We start from the raw sequence: 22,570 nt of genomic DNA on the forward strand, positions 1-22,570 counted from the left end.
CTTGCAATCATCATGGTCCCTTATCTCCAAATACTTCCCATGCAGTTCCTAAGGACAATGATAATAACCTTCATAACCAAAATACCATTCCATATCCCAAGTATTTATCATTGTATGGTAACATTACCTAATTTACAATTCATAATCAAATTTTTAAATTGTCTCCAGAATGTCCTTCATGGATTAAAAACAACAACAACGACTAAAGTCCAATCAAGAATAGTATACTACACTGAGATTTTATGTTTCTTTAATCTATTTAATCAAAGCACTTTCCTTATCTTGTTTTATTTTTCAGATCATTGACATATTAGAATAATATGGGCTACTTGTTTACTAGTATTCCAACTATTGGAATTTTTCTAATTGCTTCCACTCAACTTAATTCAGTTTTTTAAATCAAGAATACAATAGAGCTAGTGGAGTTTAAGTTCCATTGCAAAATTAAATAGGTAAATATTGTCATTTTTTAATCAAATCAGTTTAGGAGGTTTCTGTGAAAACTCTTTATCATAAAAGTACCTCTTCTTTTTGATAAAAAGAAACTATAGTTGCTATGAATACTCTAGATCTCTAGATCCTTTGCAAACAACAAATTTTCACCAAATATTTTAGCATGAATTGAGGCTCCTTGTCAAAATCAATTACTTCACTGAGAATTCAACATTATTTTCTATTCTATGATTTCTTCTATGTTAATTGAGAAACAATCTTTACAGTTGTCTCTCCCTCTCTCTTCTCTTTACAACTTAAAAAAATCCATTAATAAATTCACCATATCAATAGATATAAAAACAGTAATTAATATGATCATGCTTATAGTTGGTGAAAAGACCTTCAACAAAATTTATTTCAAATTACCTAATAAGTTGAGAGTAATGGCTATTCCTTTAATATGGTAACATATGTTAAATTAGAGAGGACTTAGAGTATTGCATTTAGGAGGTCTGGCTTTAGAGTCAGGAGGTTCTGAATCTGCTCCAGTTCCAAAATTTATTTGCTTTGTGTCCTGTGGTGGGGGAAAACATCTCTTTGACATTATTTCATCCATGAGATGAGTTTATAGATGTTTCGAGTTTGGTCTGGTGTGTGGTTATAGATAATGTTCAATAAATATTAGCTAATATTAATACTATTATTATACATGTTATATTATAATTACTGCTATTGTTATTTCTTCAGGGATCATCTCTAAGAGGGCATGACTAAGAGTGATTAATTATATTAGTTATATTTTTACATGAAAAGTATTAATGTCAAGGATAATTAGACTCCTTCTGGAAAGTAACAGAAAACAATGCATTAAGAGTTTTCAAACTCTCTACCAAACCCTCTTTGAAGAATGAAGACCTAGCTTTTCTTTGAAATACAGGAATTGGGAAAGACACAAGCAAAATCTGAGTTCTGGACTCAAACTGGATCTGCCACAGCTGGGGTCTGATCCTCACTGCCAGGATGTTGCCTTGAGATGACACTTACACCTCCTGCTCCCCTGAAATGGTAAACGGGAAACAAAGATTACAGTGATCAAGGAGGAGATATTGATGTTATGGTGCCATGTGGAATATGCATGTCGTTATGGAGGGTAATTTTTCCAGGACCTCTTAGAGTCTTCTGTCTCATGGCAAATGTTGAGGGGACAAAAGAGGACTGTTGTAGGGATTAAGGCAATTTCTATCTTTTCCTTTTCAGTTACCATGCAGAGGAGTCTCTTTTCTTTCATAGATACTTTAGGCTACAATATTCAAATAGCCAAATATATGAAAACAACCTAAATATCCATCAACAGATGAATGAATTAAAATGGTATACATGTGTGTGTGTATTTATATGTGTATATAGACAACTAAATATTATATATATATATATATATATATATATATATATATAGGCAACTAGATATAAATATATAGAGGGAGAGAGACAACTAAATATTACTCAGACTTAAAGCAGAAGGAAAGCCTTCTATATGTGACAACATGGATGAACCTGGAAGACATTATGTTAAGTGCATTTAGCCAGACACAGAAAGACAAACACTGCATGATTCCATTTGTATGAAGTATCTAAAATAGTCAAATAAAGAATACAGTGGTGGTTGTCTGGGGCTTGGGGAGACAAGGGGAAATGGGAAGTTGTTTTTAATAGGTATAAAGTTTCTGTTACATTTTAGAGATCTGCCATAAAATGTGGTGCCTATATTTATTAATACTGCATAGTACACTTAAAAATGTGTTAAGAGGGTAGATTTCATTGTGTTCTTACCATAATAAAAAATTAATTAATTTAAAAATAATAAATAAATTGTCTTGTTACCTTGTAAATCCTTGAGGACAGAATTTTGTCTTATTTATTGTGATACACTTGGCTCTTAGAACCTTACTTGGTGTCTTGTAGTGGTCCAATAAATGTTTGTTGAACTAAACAATATCAATCATATTTAGGATTGGTTATATGAGAAAATATGTTTGTTACATAAATTTAAATATGTTACACATTTGTCACCTTAATAATTAACTTTGGGGAAATAATTAAAAGAATTAATCAGAAAGAACTGCCTTGTGAACAGTACAGTGAATTCCATATACACATTACCTACATTAAAATAATGCTATCACTTAGCAGTTTTTGGAACTAAAATTAAAGTTAACATACTGCATTTAGTCTTTGTATTTCTTTTCCAGATCAATTTTATTTATGTGTAATGTATAAGCAACAAAATGTACATTTTAAGTGTCTATCTAGATGTGTTTTGACAAATGTATACACTCACATAATCACTAGCTCTAAAATAGAGGATTTAAATCACGTCAGCCAGTTCCTTGGTTTCTCCATTATAGTTGAATTTTGTTGAATTTTATGCAGAGATCCTGCTAAGCTCATCATTAAATTAAGCACCTGTGATTTTTTTAATGTTATATTTATACAATTATTTAATCTGACAATAGAAGATAGTTTTATCTTTTCCTTGCAATCCTAAATCAACTTTTTTTCCTTATCATACTGGCTAGGAACTTGTAAAATGTTTGTAGAAGCTAAGATAGTTGACAGGCTAATCTCTATGATATCACAGGGAAAGCATTCAATATTTCACCACTAGTGGGATTTTAAATATGGAATTTTGGTAGGTAGGCTGTATCAGTTAAAAATAATACTTTTTTACTAATATTTTGCTGTTATTTATTATTATTACTAGTTATTAAATCTTACCAAGTTCATTTTATCAAAAATAAAAAGTAATCGTCTCTTGAGGTAATAATAATTGTATATTTGTTCTCATTTCCTTGTTAATGTGACTGGTTATACTAACTGATTTTGAATGGAAAAAAAAAATTCCTTCTGGAAATAAGTCACATTTTTTTATTTGTTTTTTATATCACCAAACTCTATTTGTTATTTTGTTTAGAATGTTGGTGTATATTATTTTGTTATTGTCCTGCCAATATCTTTCTTGTAAAATCCTTTGTATATTGTATCAAGCTTATCCTGACCTCATAAAATGAATCAGAAATATACCCTCTTTCTCTATTTTCTCCAAGAGCTTGTATAGAACCATATTAATTATCCCTAAAACTTTGAAAAATTGACAGTTAACCCATCTGATCCTGGAGTTTTCTTTGTGGGAAGGTTTAAATTAAGTTTTCTCTTATATTAGTAGATATAGAACTATTCAGATTGTCTTTTGTCAGTATTGTTAAATTAAGCACTTCAATTTCATATAGATTTTCCCCCAAAATGGCAAAAAGGTGTATATAAAATTATACTATTATTCTGTTAATATTACCTGCATGATTGATAATAAAGTCTCCTTTTATATTGATAATAAAGTCTCTATTCCTTATGTCTTATCCCCTCTCTTCTTTTTCCTATCCTCTAACTGGTCAGCAAAATTCTAAAAATGGGGAATGATGGAGTAGAGATATTAAATATGTCTAGAAAAACTAACTTTGGAACATTGATTTTGTTCCATGGTAGGGACTAGAGGTCATTCTGTTTGACAAAATGATCTATGATATGCTGGTGAGAGGGACAATACCATCTTTCATTCTTTCATTCCAAGGATACAGCATAAAATCATATCAGTACTAAAGATCTCATAGTTGCAAGGGGTGGCAATTCCATTCATATCCCTACTCAATTTACTAGAATGATTCCTCAAAAACAGATCATGGTGGATGAGAGTGGACAATTTCAAAGTCACTAAAAAGTGGCTCCATTTGCAGTTTCTGTGTAGATCAATGTCTTTGGTGGATCAGATTAATAGATTTTTATGTAATCTTTGCTCAGAAAGCTCTGACTGTGCAGACATATGAAAATATTTATGAAGCATTGCCTCCTGACAGCAGTATAGAAGGACGGGTTTCAGAATCTAAGTAGTTGACAAACGTCAATTGAATTATTAATGGACATGTGCATGTATGTTTTCTACATTCTTAAGCATATGCAAAATTGTACTATTAAAGCGTGAAATTAGTCTAAAAAATAAATAAAATATTAAGTCCAGTGACTAACAGTTGGTAAGATATAAAAAGTTGCTTTAGTCTTACATTCTTTACTTTTCCTCTGTTCTTTTTGTTTAATAAGCACATATATATATGAAAGTATATAGTAAATATATATATATTTAAAATATACATATACATTGTGCTGACTATACTGCCCTAACATTGAAATGAAATGTTTAAAATAAGTTACTTGAATTCTCTTAAAAATGACATAAATTTTTGGCCAATACCATCTAGTTCTAAAAGAGAAAAGAATTACCATGGTGTATAAGGTTTAAATCATATTAGATGTCATATATATATATATATATATATATATATATATATATATATATATATATATATATATATATGACTATATATAGTTACTAAATAGATGGATTGTTAATTGATAGAAACTTGTGAAAATATTTGTTACTGAAAATACATTATTTACATCCACAAATTATCTTTCTATGGGTTGTAACACAAAACTGAAAAATTACCTTGTTATGAGGTGTTACATGCCTTAATGGCATTTATTAGAGTTGGATTCTATCTGTAGTTTACTGAAGGGTCACTTCCTACCTGAGTGAGTAATTTCAGCCCTTCAGATTATGAGCCTCTTTCTAAACCTATGCCTATTCAATTGATGGTAAAGCAATTCTTGTTAAAGTCCAAAAATAACACTCAGCTGAGTGCACAGGGACTGGAGGAAATAGATGGAGTATAACTGGCAGAGATGCTGAAGAATCAATTGCTCTGATCTCACCAGTTGGTAAATGGACCAGAGCCGATGGCCTAAATTGAAAGAAATAGTTGGAATATTCTACAATTTCCCTGCTCCAGAGCATGTAAGACAACTTTACTGAACAGTTTAAGCACCAGAGAATTACATCCCAAAATTCAGTTAATATCTTCCTGAACTGTCTCTTCACTTTACATATCACATTTGCACAACATAAATGCATTGGGTCACACTTTGTATAGCTAACTGAACCATTGTTATTGGCACTTTGTCAAAAATGCCATATTGATTGGGAAAAATGTTTGTAGAAAAACAATTACTACACTAATTATAGCCTAGTATAATAATAACATCTTCCTTTTCACATCTTCATGTTTAGACTCCAAATTGTCATTGTCCTATGTCTGTCATTCTAATGTTAGCTGACTTACAGGAAAAAATGTCGAAGCATCAAGGATCTTTTCTTGCATAGTTTTATTTTTACATATAATTACTTATATATTTAATACAACCATGAATTTCTATTTGAGTAATTTAACAAATAGAAGTTAAATGACCTGTGATTTATCTTTAGTTCCATTTATTGAATTTTCAGGTTACATGTGAAATTAGTTATATGGAATTGCTTACAGTTATTTTTTCTTATATCAATCATCTGTGGAGACTATTTTTGTATGATTTTTATACATATGGTATATAATATATTTCCTCAAATCTAACAAAAATTAAGTGTTTTTTTTTTTTTTCACTTTAGTGTTCGGAAAGAATGCGTTTTGCAAACAGTGTGCATGCAAGTGGTTGTTTGCTTCAAAACTGTATAATTAAGTTTATTAGCATCAAATCCAATACATGGTGCTTTAGAATCAAGAAATCGTAATAACTGAGTGCAAGGAAGTTCCATGTGAAGAATCATATTTTTCTTGGTCTTTGCTGTACACCCAGTGCTTATCCTATATACAGTATGTAGAAGGCATCCAATAGGTATCTGTTGAATGCTAAATGAATAAAGAAGGAAGAAGAATATAATTTTCTGATACTTTAAAAACAGAAAAAGTAATATTCAGAAGTTGCAGGAGTCAGAACTAACCTGATTTATTTAAGGTCTTTAATTACCTAATAAGTGAGACTCTTTGCTTGGGAGTAAGGCTAAAGTGGTAAACATAACAAGTCACTGAACTAAAGTTTCTTTAACTTAGTGGTCAAGACAAGTATTTACAAAACATGATTATGGTAAAATCTCTGTAGATTTATAACATTCTAGCTACTGTTGCCAAACGTTCTTTTAACCAGAGTATGAAGAAGATAATATCAAAATTCTCTTTCAACTTAATATCTTCAAATTATCATTCCTTTCAACATCTGTAATATTTTTGAAATGTATGCAAAAATATCTTATGCCAAATTTTCTAGGGAAATTTTATGACTATGAATAGGCATTTCTGTGGCAATTAACAAAAATACAATATCTATGGACTCTCTAAATTCATTATATTTTCCTAGAAAATTTGGCAAAGTGGTAACTATGTGAGGTGACAGGTATGTTAATGTAGCTTGATTGTGGTGATTATGTCACAATGTTTTTGTACATCAAAACATTAAATTCCACCTTAAATATATGCAATTTTTATTTGTCAATTTTTCCTCAATAAATCTGAAAAAAATCAAATTAAGTCCTTTACAGTATTGTTATTTTATTGGCCATTTGCATATCTTCTTTGGAGAAATGTCTTTTGAAGTGTTTGCCCATTTTGTGTTTCAGTTATTTGTGTATAAGAGGTTTTAATTATCACCAAATTAAAAAAAATCATTTTTTTACTCTGAGAACATTTAAACTATCTGTTACTAACAAGGCACTAAAATTAAGAGAAATACTCCTATCTCAACTTCCAATATGTACAACTTCGTGTATAAATTAGCATTGTTATTGAAAACCCTGTTGTAGGCAGTATTCTAAGATGGCCTCCTCCATTATCTGTACTATCATGTCCTTGTCTAATACCCACCCCTTGAATGTAAGATGGCTTAGTGACTTGCTTTTAACCAATAGAATATAGCAAATGTAATGAGATGTTTATTCTATACTTGGGTTACCAAAGTTTGTGACTTCTACACTGCCATTAACTCTATTGTCCTTTCTTTCAGCTTGTATGCTTTGATGAAACAAGGTACCATTTCGGAGACACCGTTTTGTCAAGGAAATGAAAACAAACTTTTGTTCAGCAACCCTTGATTAATTGAATTCTTACAGCTACCAAGTGCACTCGGAAATCTACAGTCAGGTCTTCAGATGAGACCCCACTCTGGGCTGACACCACAATTTCAGCCTTGTTAGAAATTCTAATGCAGCTATGCCATATCTACATTTTTGACCAACAGACTGAAATAAAATAAATATTTATGGCACTAAGTGTGTGGTAATTTATTATGTAGCAATATACAATTATTTCTCCTAATGAAATTTTCTATATGTGTTGAAATGGTAAAGAAATGAGTAACACTTTTAAAATAATGTTAGAATAGCTTCTACTGAATATAAAATAACACAAGTAGATTTATTTATATATCAATTGAAAAATTAATCTAGACCAAATATTTAGACAAGAAAGATTAAACAGTACTCACACCGAAGCTATGAAAAAAAAAGTATAATAATGTGGAAATACATGGATGTGAAAATAAAACAGATACTCAAAAACTGTTTCCAAGATTTATGTAAAATAATGTTACCTGATGACTCACAAAGAAATAACATTTGTATCTCAAAATATACATATTATTGAACTAACTAAGTACCAAAGGATTCAAGAAAGTTTGCTTTAATTGATGGAACTCAGTGTGGGCAAAGATGCAAGGCAATAGCTCCATCTATTACTTATGTCTTTTGGTGATGTATCACATCTAATCACATGCTGGGTTTGTTCCTGCCCTGCCTGTGCTTTCATCTTTAGAATAGTTACACAAAACCATGTTGTTGTCTAAGGTAATGGGTCAATATATCTTTTTTTCCTCCTAAAGCTAGAGGACACCTTACCAATCCATATTTTAGAAGGAACCATTCAAATTTTCTTTCCTAAAATTTTGAATTTAGAGTCACAGTGTTGAATTCACAGAATGAAAGGGTGGTGGATTCAAGAGCAGAAAGAAAATGAATCTAGCAACCAAAGTCAAAGGCAGGAAAAAACTAAGAGACAAAAAATCTTAATTGTTCTCTATCAGTGTCTGTTCTGAATAGGAAGAGAAGAGCATACACATATAACTAGCAAACACAGTGTGTGACAGAGAAAGAAACTCAAGTAGTGAGGCTAGTCTGATGAATTCCCAGCAGACATAAGCCCAGGGTACTGACTGTAAATTAATCTGTTTCTTTCTTCTAAGTAATTCTTTATTAATACTTTAAAAAGTATTTGGTGGAGTCTCATTATTTAACATATGAATATTAATTAATTTTTCCTTATGAGTCAAAATCCTTTTCTAGAAATCAGTCTTTAAGACAAAAATCGACATTTGGTAATATATGATGAACCAAAACACTTTAAGCAAACACAACTAAAACCAAATTGGATAGTTACGTACATTGTAATATTTTCAGTAAGGTTATAATATGATGTCTCATGTGATTATTATTTGCTATGGGCATGATAAGTGATTGAGACAAAATATTAAGGAAATAAAAAACATTGAGAAATAAATATTTAAAGTTAAAAAATAAAGGTAAGCATATAAAGCCTAAATGTTTACATACCACACGTGCATTTTTCTTTTATCAATATAGTATATGTCTTATTAATTTTATTTACAAAACTCATGTGAGGTCTAAAACAGGCTAAAGTGTTTTCAACTTTATTTAAGAACATATTTCTGTAAGCTGGGTATTACAGTTTTAAGGAAAAAATTAAATTTTGAATGAAATGAATAATTTTCATCATTCTTTGACTGACAATTTACATTTGTAGATTATTTGATTGCAATATTAGTCTCTTTTTATATATTAAACATAATGTATATATATGTAATATATGATGTGTATATATATATATATATATATATACACACGTATATAAATTAAATTAATGAAATATGGTTCTATTTAGTATGCTAGGTAGAATGATAATAGAACCTTCTTTGATTATTAAATAAAAGATGAATATAAATGTAAAATGTATATTGATATATCTTTGTATATATCTATATCTATATCTATCTATATATATTTATATATATTTATATTTTATTCAGTGGTCAAAGAAGGTGAACTAAAACATTCTGACTCTTAAGCACTAAACAGAACTATGTCTCCTTCATTTAACTGGGCTTTTTTTTTCCACATTAAACACAGAGTGACTCATGCCCAGGTATCCTAATCTTTGGTTTATGTTCATAATATGAAAGTTGCCTAGAGTACTCATACATGGGCCTTCATCTAAATTTTTCCATAACCTTCCTCTTCCACAGTTCCATCAGTTACTGTCAAATAATTATTCTGTAAAAAAATATAATAACATATTTCATCTCTAGTTTCAAACATAACAGTTAATAGCTGAGTAACTTTGTGTCAGTTTTTAAGCTTTTTAGAATGACCTTTCCTTGTCATTGTTTTGTTTTGCATCATCGTAACTTCATATAAGAACTCTAGGAAAAAATTGCTGTCTTCACATCAAAAGCAAATAGATATGAACAAATATGGTACAAATATTTCACATGTGTGCTTTGCTTACAGAACTAATGATTGTCTAATCCCTACTCCATTATTCCAAGAAAATACTTATTACTAATGTGATGAAAGAATTGTGCAATGGGAAGTCAATGTCAAAATATTCCCATATGGATTAAACATGAAAATTTAAAGATGCAGCAAAAGTTTATTTATGATGCTCCAAATTATCTTTGAGGTATCTTCAGTTAGCCATGAGCAAAGAGAAAATTGGTCATATTTAAATTTTTCAATATGAGCAAAAAACATCTTACATAACTCAAACTATATAATTAGCATAAAAGACACACTGGAGCATATAGAGAGAAACTATCTGATACAATCAGCTAATTCTTTGTAATAAAATAATGCAACAACCCTCATCCCTGACGGCGCCCCTACTGCTGAGTCTCCACACGGCCTCGACCCTGGACAGTGGCCAGAAGGACCCCATCACCTCCTTTCTGCTGCATTCCTCAGCCTGGCCTCTGCATCTCCAAACGGCTCTAGTTACAGGAGGTAGCATGTGGAAATAATCTGGCCAATAGTGAAGGAAAGTTATGAGACCTTGAGACACTTGGAGTTTGATCTGGAGCTGCAAGCAGATGCTAAAATCCCTCACCTGGAAGCCTTGGCTGCTGTGAAGAGGGGCGGAAACAAGATGGCATACTAGAAGGACATGGAATTCACATCACCTCACAATTAGGGCACCTACCAAGCACCGGACAGAGACCACGGACATTTAAGGGGATGAGAGGAACCACCAGTTACTGGTGAGCTCTCCTTTTGCTTGTTCCCCACCCACTTATTTTTTTTTTTCTTTTTGCTGTTGTGGTTTTACTTTATCTTGTTGCAGTTGTTTCAATTATAGTTTTGTTTTTCCTAATATATTTGTTATCTTTCTAATTTTATTTTGTTTTTTATTCTTTGATATTGTACAGCTCCTTTTTTTCCTTTCTTTTTTCCTTTTTATTTATTTATCTTTTACTACACCACAAAGCTTGCGAGATCTTGGTTCCCAGGCCAGATATCGGGCCCCAGCTCCTGTGATGGGAGCTCTGAGTTCAAACCTCTGAACTAACAGGGAATCTCAGACCCCAGGGAATATCAATTGGAGTGAGGCCTTCCAGAGGTTCTCAGTGCAAAACCAAGACCCAGCTCTATCCAATACCCTGCAAATTCCAGTGATGGACGTCTCAGACCAAACAACCAGGAAGACAGGAATACAGCATCACCCAACAAAAAAAAAAAAAAAAAAGAAAGAAATCACAAAAAAATATGTTAGAGACAAAAGAGCAGTGTAAAAACTTACAAGACCAAATAAATGAAGATGAAATAGCCAACCTACCTGAAAAATAATTCAGAGTAATGATAGTAAACATGATCCAAAATCTTGGAAACAGAAAGGAGAAATTACAAGAAACATTTAACAAGGACCTAGAAGAACCAAACAGCAAACAAACAGTGATGAACACCACAATTACTGAAATTAAAAATACTATAGGGCCTCCCTGGTGGCGCAGTGGTTGAGAGTCCGCCTGCCGATGCAGGGGATACGGGTTCGTGCCCCGGTCTGGGAGGATCCCATATGCCGCGGAGCGGCTGGGCCCGTGAGCCATGGCCGCTGGGCCTGCGCATCCGGAGCCTGTGCTCCGCAACGGGAGAGGCCACGACAGTGAGAGGCCCGCATACCGCAAAAAGAAAAAAAAAAAAAATACTATAGAAGGAAACAATAACAGAATAATTGAGGCAGAAGAACGGAAAAGTGACCTGGAAGATAAAATGGTGGAAAAAACTACTGCAGAGCAGAATAAAGAAAAAAAAGAATGAAAAGAATTGAGGACAGTCTCAGAGACCTCTGGGGCAACATTAAAGACACCAACATTCGAATTATAGGGGACCCCGAAGAAGAAGAGAAAAAGAAAGTGACTGAGAAAATATTTGAAAAGACTATAGTTGAAAACATCCCTAATATGGGAAAGAAAATAGTTAATCAAGTCCAGTAGGAAAAGAGAGTCCCATACAGAATAAATCCAAGGATAAATATGCCAAGACACATATTAATCAAACTGTCAAAAATTAAACACAAAGAAAACATATTAAAAGCAGCAAGGGGACTTCCATGGTGGCGCAGTGGTTGAGAGTCCGCTTGCCCATGCAGGGGACACAGGTTTGTGCCCCAGTCTGGGAAGATCCCACATGCCGTGGAGCAGCTGGGCCCGTGAGCCATGGCCACTGAGGTTGCACGTCCGGAGTCTGTGCTCCACAATGGGAGAGGCCACAACAGTGAAAGGCCAGTGTACCACAAAAAATAAAAAATAAAAATAAAAATAAAAAAAGCAGCAAGGGAAATACAATAAATAACACAACAGGAAATCCCCGTCAGGTGAACAGCTGATCTCTCAGAAGAAACTCAACAAGCCAGAAGGGAGTGGCAGGACATATTTAAAGTGATGAAGGAGAGAAACCTGCAACCAAGATTACTCTACCCAGCAAGGATCTCATTCAGATTTGATGGAGAAATTAAAACGTTTACAGACAAGCAAAAGCTGAGAGAGTTCAGCACCACCAAACCAGCTTTACAACAAATGCTAAAGGAACTTCTCTAGGCAAGAAACACAACAGAAGGAAAATACCTACAATAACGAACCCACAACAATTAAGGAAATGGGAATAGGAACATACATATTGATAATTACCTTAAATGTAAATGGACTAAATGCTCCCACCAAAAGACACAGATTGGCTGAATGGATACAAAAACAAGACCCATATATATGCTGTCTACAAGAGACCTACTTCAGACCTAGAGATACATACAGATTGAAAGTAAGTGGATGGAAAAAGATATTCCATGCAAATGGAAATCAAAAGAAAGCTGGAGTAGCAATACTTATATCAGACAAAATAGACTTTAAAATAAAGACTATTAGAAGAGACAAAGAAGGACACTACATAATGATCAAGGGATCGATCCAAGAAGAAGGTATAAAAATTGTAACTATTTATGCACCCAACATAGGAGCACCTGAATACATAAGGCAAATACTAACAGCCAAAAAAGGGGAAATCGAGAGTAACACACTCATAGTAGGGGACTTTAACACCCCACTTTCACCAATGGACAGATCATCCAAAATGAAAATAAGTAAGGAAGCACAAGCTTTAAATGATACATTAAACAAGATGGACTTAATTGATACTTATAGCACATTCCATCCAAAAAGAACAGAATACACATTTTTCTCAAGTGCTCATGAAACATTCTCCAGGATAGATCATATCTTGGGTCAGAAATCAAGCCTTGGTAAATTTAGGAAAATTGAAATTGTATCAAGTATCTTTTCTGACAACAATGCTATGAGACTAGATATCAATTACAGGAAAAGATCTGTAAAAAATGCAAACACATGGAGGGTAAACAATACACTACTTAATAACGAAGTGATCACTGAAGTAATCAAAGAGGAAACAAATGACAGTGGAGAGACGATGACCCAAAATCTATGGGACACAGCAAAAGCAGTTTTAAGGGGGAAGTTTATAGCAATACAATCCCACATTAAGAAACAGGAAACATCTCAAGTAAACAACCTGACCCTGCACCTTAACAATTAGAGAAAGAAGAACAAAAACACCCCAAAGTTAGCAGAAGGAAAGAAATCATAAAGATCAGATCAGAAATAAATGAAAAAGAAATGTAGGAACCAATAGCAAAGATCAATAAAACTAAAAGTTGGTTCTTTGAGAAGATAAAAAAAAATGATAAACCATTAGCCAGACTCATCAAGAAAAAAAGGGAGAAGACTCAAATCAATAGAATTAAAAAGGAAAAAGGAGAAGTAACAACTGGCACTGCAGAAATACAAAAGACCATGAGAGATTACTACAAGCAACTCTATGCCAATAAAATGGACAACCTGGAAGAAATGGACAAATTCTTAGAAATGCACAACCTGCCAAGAGTGAATCAGGAAGAAATAGAAAATATGAATAGACCAATCACAAGCACTGAAATTGAAACTGTGATTAAAAATCTTCCAACAAACAAAAGCCCAGGACCAGATGGTTTCACAGGCAAATTCTATCAAACATTTAGAGAAGAGCTAACACCTATCCTTCTCAAACTCTTCCAAAATATAGCAGAGGGAGGAGCACCCCCAAACTCATTCTACGAGGCCACCATCACCTTGATACCAAAACCAGGCAAGGATGTCACAAAGAAAGAAAACTACAGGCCAATATCACTGATGAACATAGATGCAAAAATCCTCAACAAAATACTAGCAAACAGAATCCAACAGCACATTAAAAGGATCATACAGCATGATCAAGTCGGGTTTATTCCAGGAATGCAAGGATTCTTCAATATATGCAAATCAATCAATGTGATACACCATATTAACCAATTGAAGGAGAAAAACCATATGATCATCTCAATAGATGAAGAGAAATCTTTCGACAAAGTTCAACACCCATTTATGATAAAAACTCTGCAGAAAGTAGGTATAGAGGGAACTTTCCTCAACATAATGAAGGCCATATACGACAAACCCACAGCCAACATTGTCCTCAGTGGTGAAAAACTGAAACCATTTCCACTAAGATCAGGAACAAGACAAGGCTGCCCACTCTCACCACTCTTATTCAACTTAGTTTTGGAAGTTTTAGCCACAGCAATCAGAGAAGAAGAGGAAATAAAAGGAATCCAAAGTGGAAAAGAAGAAGTAAAGCTGTCACTGTTTGTAGATGACATGATACTATACATAGAGAATCCTAAATATGCTACCAGAAAATTACTAGAGTTAATCAATGAATTTGGTAGAGTAGCAGGATACAAAATTAATGCACAGCAATTTCTTGCATTCCTATACACTACAGATGAAAAATCTGAAAGAGAAATTAAGGAAACACTCCCACATACCATTGCAAAGAAAAGAATTAAATACCTAGGAATAAACCTACCGAAGGAGACAAAAGACCAGTATGCAGAAAACTAGAAGACACTGATGAAAGAAATTAAAGATGATACAAACAGACGGAGAGATATACTATGTTTTGGGATTGGAAGAATCAATATTGTGAAAATATCTATTCTACCCAAAGCGATCTACTGATTCATTGCAATCTCTATCAAACTACCAATGGCATTATTCACAGAAGTAGAACAAAAATTTGCACAATTTGTATGGAAGCACAAAAGACCCTGAAGAGTGAAAGCAATCTTGAGAAAGAAAAACAGACCTGGAGAAATCAGACTCTCAGTCTTCAGACTATACTACAAAGCTAAAGTAATCAAGACATATCGTACTGGCACAAAAACAGAAACATAGATCAATGGAACAGGATAGAAAGCCCAGAGATAAACCCACGCACATATGGTCGCCTTATCTTTGATATAGGTGGCAAGAGTATGCAATGGGGAAAAGACAGCCTCTTCAATAAGTGGTGCTGGGAAAACTGGACAGGTACATGTAAAAGAATGAAATTAGAACACTCCCTAACACCATACACAAAAATAAACTCAAAATGGATTCAAGACCTAAATGGAAGGCCAGACAGTATCAAACTCTTAGGGGAAAACATAGGCAGAACACTCCGTGACATAAATCACAGCAAGATCCTTTTTGACCCACTTCCCAGAGAACTGGAAATAAAAACAAAAATAAACAAATGGGACCTAATGAAACTTTAAAGCTTTTGCACAACAAAGGAAAACATAAAGAAGATGAAAAGACAACCATCAGAATGGGAGAAAATATTTGCAAATGAAGCAATAGACAAATGATTAATATCCAAAATATACAAGCAGCTCATGCAGCTCAATATCAAAAAACAAAACAAACAAACAAAAAACAACCAATCCAAAAATAAGCAGAAGACCTTGGGCTTCCCTGGTGGTGCAGTGGTTGAGGGCCTGCCTACCAATGCAGGGGACATGGGTTCATACCCTGGTCCGGGAAGATCCCACGTGCTGCAGGGCAGCTGGACCCATGAGCCATGGCCGCTGGACCTTCACATCTGGAGACTGTGCTCCATAACGGGAGAAGCCACAACAGTGAGAGGCAGAAGACCTAAATAGACATTTCTTTAAAGAAGATATACAGATTGCCAACAAACATGAAAGGATGCTCAACATCTTTACCCATTAGAGAAATGCAAATCAAACCTACAATGAGCTATCATCTCACACCGGTCAGAATGGCATCATCAAAACTCTACAACCAATAAATGCTGGAAAGGGTGTGGAGAAAAGGGATCCTCTTGCACTGTTGGTGGGAATGTAAATTGATACAACCACTATGCGGAAAAGTATGGAGGTTGCTTAAAAATCTAAGAATAGACCTACCATATGACCCAGCAATCTTACTCCTAGGCATATACCCTGAGAAAACCATAATTCAAGAAGAGTCATGTACCACAATGTTCATTGGAGCATTATTTACAATAGCCAGGACATGGAAGCAACCTAGGTGTCCATTAACAGATGAATGGTTAAAGAAGATGTGACACATATATACAATAGGATATTATTCAGCCATAAATAGAAATGATATTGAGTTATTTTTAGTGAGGTGGATGGACCTAGATTCTGTCATACAGAGTGAGGTAAGTCAGAAAGAGAAAAAAAAATACCGTATGCTAAGACATTTATATGGAATGTATAAAAAAAAATGTTCTGATGAACGTAGGGGCAAGATGGGAATAAAGACACTGATGTAAAGAATGGACTTGAGGACATGAGGAGGGGGAAGGGTAAGCTGGGACAAAGTGAGAGAGTAGCATTGACATATATACACTACCAAACGTAAAATAGATAGCTAGTGTGAAGCAGCCACATAGCACAGGGAGATCAGCTCAGTGCTTTGCAATCACCTAGAGGGGTGGGATAAGGAGGGTGGGATGGAGATGCAAAAGGGAGGGTATATGGGGATAGACGTATGATTATAGTTGAGTCACTTTGTTATAGAGCAGAAACTAACACAACACTGTAAATCAATTATACTCCAATAAAGATGTAAAATAAAACCAGAATACAACCATAAAAAAACACTTTTCAGTGCCTAGAAATTTAAGTAGTTTTCAAATATTTATTTCAGAATTAAACAATGTAATTTCCCATTTTTAATAACATTTCAAAGAAGACAAAGAAATGTCACATTTTAAACATTTCAAGATCAATCAAATTAGATGTATAATTGTAAGCTATATAACTCATTGTCACATTATTTCTTGAAGTGAATGAATGTAACTCAGATACTTTATTGAAATAATCATTGTGGCCTGTGGATGAATACCTGATTGTGATATGATTTAAAACATGTAATAACTCTCTCATAAATATACTAGCAAATCATTTATTTTCATGAAGTAACATAAATTAAATCTTTAAGGAGAAATAAATATAAATGTAGAACACTATAAGCATTTCAGAATACCATGAATCTTATGAATAGAAAGAATGCTAGAAAAGAAATTATATAACCACCAACTCAGATTTCAAATAACATTCATTGCAAAACATCAGGATTTTTTTAATTGGACAAATGTCAGTTGTTTGTGAAAGACCTCCAGACACAGGCCACCAGGAACATACCTTTAGTTGAGCAAGTTAGATTTATTACTGTTTTCCTGAAAGGAAAACACATAGGGAACTATGGGGCCTCTCAATAAGATGGCAGTAGATAGATCTATTATAGGAAGGAACTTTGGGTAATTCTTAGAAGGGTCCAAGGAAGTCGTGCTTGGCTCATAATTGGAGGCTGTCCAGAAGTGGGACAATTTTATGATGGAGTATATCAACAAATCTTAGTTATAGGAAGGGCAACCTGGGTAAAGAAGCAGCTGTCTTTTATTTTAGTGGAGAGAGAGGGAACTTTGATATCTCATAGGTTTCACAGTGACCTTGTTTTGTCACATTTATCATCCACTCGAAGTGACTCGATGTTGGTATGTTCTGTGAGATTGTTTATGTTCACCAGGATAATAACATGGTCCAGTTGTGAGCGCAAATCCAGTTTATAATAACACTGAACTCTAACTGTAAGTGCCTGTAAGCATCAGAACAGTTCCAGAATGATAGGAGTTGTTTTCTTTATCAGAGTTTAGTGCAGCAGCTAGTTAGCTATTTAATTCAAAACATAGGGTTTCATAAAATTATTTAGTGACATTTCTAAAACTGATGCCAATTCTGTTGGATAATTTATTAATATTTCATATGATAACGTTATGTCTCAAAAAGTTTAAATGAGTTGCTAATGGATCATTACTGATTCTAGTCAGGATCAAGAAGTAAACTCATTTTTTTTTTTTACCTGAGTATCGTGTGGTGCCTTCTATACCAGTTTACTCTCTCAAATGACATGTTATATATTCTTTTTGCAGCATTATTGAGGTAAAATTAACAAATAAAATTTATATATATATTTAATGTGTACAAGCTGATATTTCGATATATGCATACAATGTGTGATAATTAACAAAGTCACGGTAATTAACATAATCATCACCTCACGTAGTTACCATTTTCATTTTTGAGTGAAGCTAGGAGTGAGAACACAAGATCTACCCTCAGCGAATTTCAAATATACAATCCAGTATTGTAAACTGTAATCACATTATTGCACATTAGATCTCTAGAATTTATTAACCGTCCATAGCTGAAAATGTGTACCCTTTAACCAACATCTCCCCATTTCCCCTTCTTCACAGCCCCTGGCCACCATTCTACTTTCTGCTTCTGCGTTTGACTCTTGTGATTCCACATATAATTGAGATCATGCAGTATTTATCTCTCTGCATCTAGCTTGTTTCATTTAGTGTAATGTTCTCCAGATTCAACAATGGAGAGAGGACAGTCTCTTCAATAAATTATGCTGAGAAAATTGGATACATACATGTAAAAATGAAATTGGACCGTTACCTTACACCATACTCAAAAGTCAACACAAAATGGATCAAAAATGTAAATATAAGACCTGAAACTAAAAATCCTAGAAGAAAACAGAAGAAAAGCTTCATGCCTTTGGACTTGTCAATGATGTCTTGTATACGACACCCAAAGCAGAAGCAACAAAAGCAAAATTAGACACGTAGGACATTAAACTAAGAAGTTTCCATTTTCAACCTCTCGGGACTTCCCTGGTGGTACAGTGGTTCAAAATCCACCTTCCAATTCAGGGGACGCAGGTTTGATCCCCGGTCAGGTAACTAAGATCCCACATGCTGAGGGGCAAGTAAGCCCACAAGCTGCAACTTGCCAGTATGCCACAAATAAAGAGAAACTTGTGTGCCACAATGAAAGGTCCCACGTGCTGCAGCTAAGACCTGACACAGCCAAAAACAAATAAATAAATATTTTTAAAAATTTATTTTCAACCTCTCATCAAAAAATCAGTATAGTTTCTTCCCTTCACAATTGGTAAAAATTGTTCTCTTCAAGGAGGAAAACCTAATGTATTTACCAAATATAAAATTTTAATATTGGAAAATTCTGGAAGCAGAATATTATTAAGTCCAGTCAATAAAATTTGACAAGGCATTAGAAATAAGGAGGCAAAATTATCATTATTTATGGATGATAAGATTTGATATTTTATGCATCCAAGAGTCAAGCTCGAGAAACTATTACTAACATGAGAATAAACTATAACAAAGGTTGAATACAAAATAAAAATACAAGTATATGAGCCATATATATATATATATATATATATATATTTGAAAACTACCTCATTTTTCAAAACAAAACAATAGGCTAAAAGTAGATTTTACACTCAATGTGCATGGATTTGGAAGAGAAAAAATTAGATACATCTAGGGGACACAAAGTAAGTTGTCCTCTCTCTCAATGATAGATGCATGTAAAGAACAGGCAGAAAGAGTGAATCAAGAGAAACCAAGAAAGTGTATCTGGAGAGAGAGGGTGAGAGAGAAAGAGAAAGAGAGGGAGGGGGAATGCAAACTCAGGAAGTACGGTGTTCTATGTTTTTAGTGAACAGAGTTCACTAAAATTCAAATATGTAACTCTCATCTTTTCTTTAACATAATTTGATACATTTCTCATAGTAAAAGTCCCAAATATTTTTCAGCAATCCTATGGTCCCTCCATATTAGACCTATGGAGTACCATTCTGATACCAAAAGTATCTAGAACTCTGTAGTAGTGCTTTCTTTTAAAACTCCTTGTCCTTTTCAATCTGAGACCTATTTTCCTGGACAATGTCAAATTGTGGTGGATCCAACTCTTCCAATTCCTCACATCTATACCCATGTACCTCAACATTGCTGGGATAAATAACTGAGGCAGGTCAATGAACTTCACTGCATCATGACCACTGATACAAATGGACGCTTAATGCTGCTTGAGAATTCTCATATGCTTGTTGCTTAGGATGTTTTCCTACTTTCAGGGAAAGAGTATAATTATTCTGTAGAGATAAAATTAGCAGGTGTCCTAAAACTATGAGTAAATATGCACAATGTATGCTACAGTCAGGTAGAAAACACTTTATATCCTGATATAAACTGAAAATGAAAGAGCATCGGTCCTTTCCCATAAGTTACACAGACCATAATAAAACACCTTAATCTCTGACTCGAAAAACTGATGACCCTGTGTAATAAAAAAAGTGATATGATGTCCCAAAAATATGATGATCATGAAAAGAATCTGGTGTCTTTTCTACCATGAGCACACTATTTATATGGCAGATGATTTTTATGCCATGTACCATGACTCTTTGGCCTGCTTCTGATATCAGCTGAATCTGTGCATGCTATCAGCATCTTACTTGTGTACCTACTTCAGATAATTCTATTTATTACTGCTTTGGGGTCTTCTCCATACTTTCTCAGCCCACAGGAGCCACAGCCCAAAATACCATTGAAGGTAACTTTCAACCAGTCAGTGTGCAAGCAAAGATAGAAATATTCCATTCTCCCAGTCTTTGGACTGATAAATTCAAGAACACTTAAGCTTTTGGCAATTCCCAGCAGGAAGCTTCTATTACTTAGAGAAGCATCTATAATTACTGCATTAAATATTTGGCTTTTTCTCACTCCTTGTGTCTTTAGACAGACTGATTTGATAATTTTGGTTTAAAAACAAGGGGTCCATGGAAATAAATTATTTACATATTCTCAAAGTATCTCCCCACAACACTAATTAATAGTAGATTTACATTGGAAACTCCTGGTGCACACACTTTACATAAATGATCTACATAAGCATCTCCACTGTTGGCACGAAGTGATATTTTGTGCCTCCTGTTATAACACACTGAGCAAAAAACAGCATGACATCTGGGCTGTTCCTGTCAAAGACATACAAGCTAAATTTAATCCTGGTAAAACTAAGAAAAAAAACCGAAAATATTTACACACATTGTACACAATAGTGGCCTGTACTTTTCTGTACTCTTGGACTACAAATCTCATGGTGAAGAAAAGCAAAGAAAAGTTGAGAAGGCTTTGCAAGTTAAAGGATAATACAGAGGTATAATAACTAACTGCAATGCATGACCCCTGCTGGATACTAAACTAGGGAAAAATAAATAGCTAGAAGTATACTTTTGGAACACTTGACAAAATCTGAATGTGGATGTGGATTTAATACCAGCCAAGATAACACAAAATCAGTCAAAACTCAGACAACCCCTTGTCACATGAATGAACTAAGCCAAGATGAAATCACTCAGATGAAACCCAGATACCTAGTAAATACATATTTATTGTTATATGTCTCTGAGCTTGTGATTTAAAAAAAAAATTTAACATTATCATGGTGCCAAAAAGGTAATGTATTAACATTGCTAATAAGCGTAAGAGAAAACCTTTAATCTAGTCTGGCCTAAATTTAACAGTGTATACCTACTAAAATTGAAACTAATCACCCATTGTGTATCTTCTCCCCAACTGACTTCAGTTAAAATCTGAACATTATTAACATAGATTATAAACCAATATCAGTTAAAAAAATAGTAATGATCTACATCAATTGGTTTTAACAAAATAAATTAAAAAGAGACTATATATTATATAAAGACTATTTTGTGGGCATACTTACACTTTCATAGGTTTAGTTAGCATATGTCAGTTCCATTTCTGGTTCAGAGACAGAAAAATCACAAGGAACGATTGCTCTCATTCTAACAACCAAATATATGGAGTAAGCTAAAAATTATAGTTAAAAAAATCTCCTCAGAGAACTAAGATACAACCTAAATAAACTAACTTTCAGAAAGTGAGAAATTCTTCATGGGAGTGAAGAGACGCAAGCCTAGAAAAAACTTATGTTGAGAGGAAGAATTCATCTTATACAGAAAAGTGAAACAAACAAAAAAAAGATGAATAGAAAACAAATGCAGATGAGAGATTTAAACCCAACCACGTAAATAATTACTCACTTCTTTCATGAAAACTCATCATGCTAGTGAAAATTATCTTTAAATTATCTTCATAAGAATGGTAACATTATACTAAGAAAGTGTGTCTATTACTATAAGAAATAAACTGCTAGCCCTTCTATAAGAGAAGTATTTCAATGTAGGTAACTCACCATCAAGTGGACAGTTGATATACTGGAGAAATGGTTTCACTTTGCGAGCTCTGTTTTTGACTGACTTGATCATTGGTAGGTTGAACAAC

This window comes from Mesoplodon bidens, assembly GCF_964165515.1.
Source record: "Mesoplodon bidens genome assembly, chromosome: 4".
Lineage (NCBI taxonomy): Eukaryota > Metazoa > Chordata > Mammalia > Artiodactyla > Ziphiidae > Mesoplodon > Mesoplodon bidens.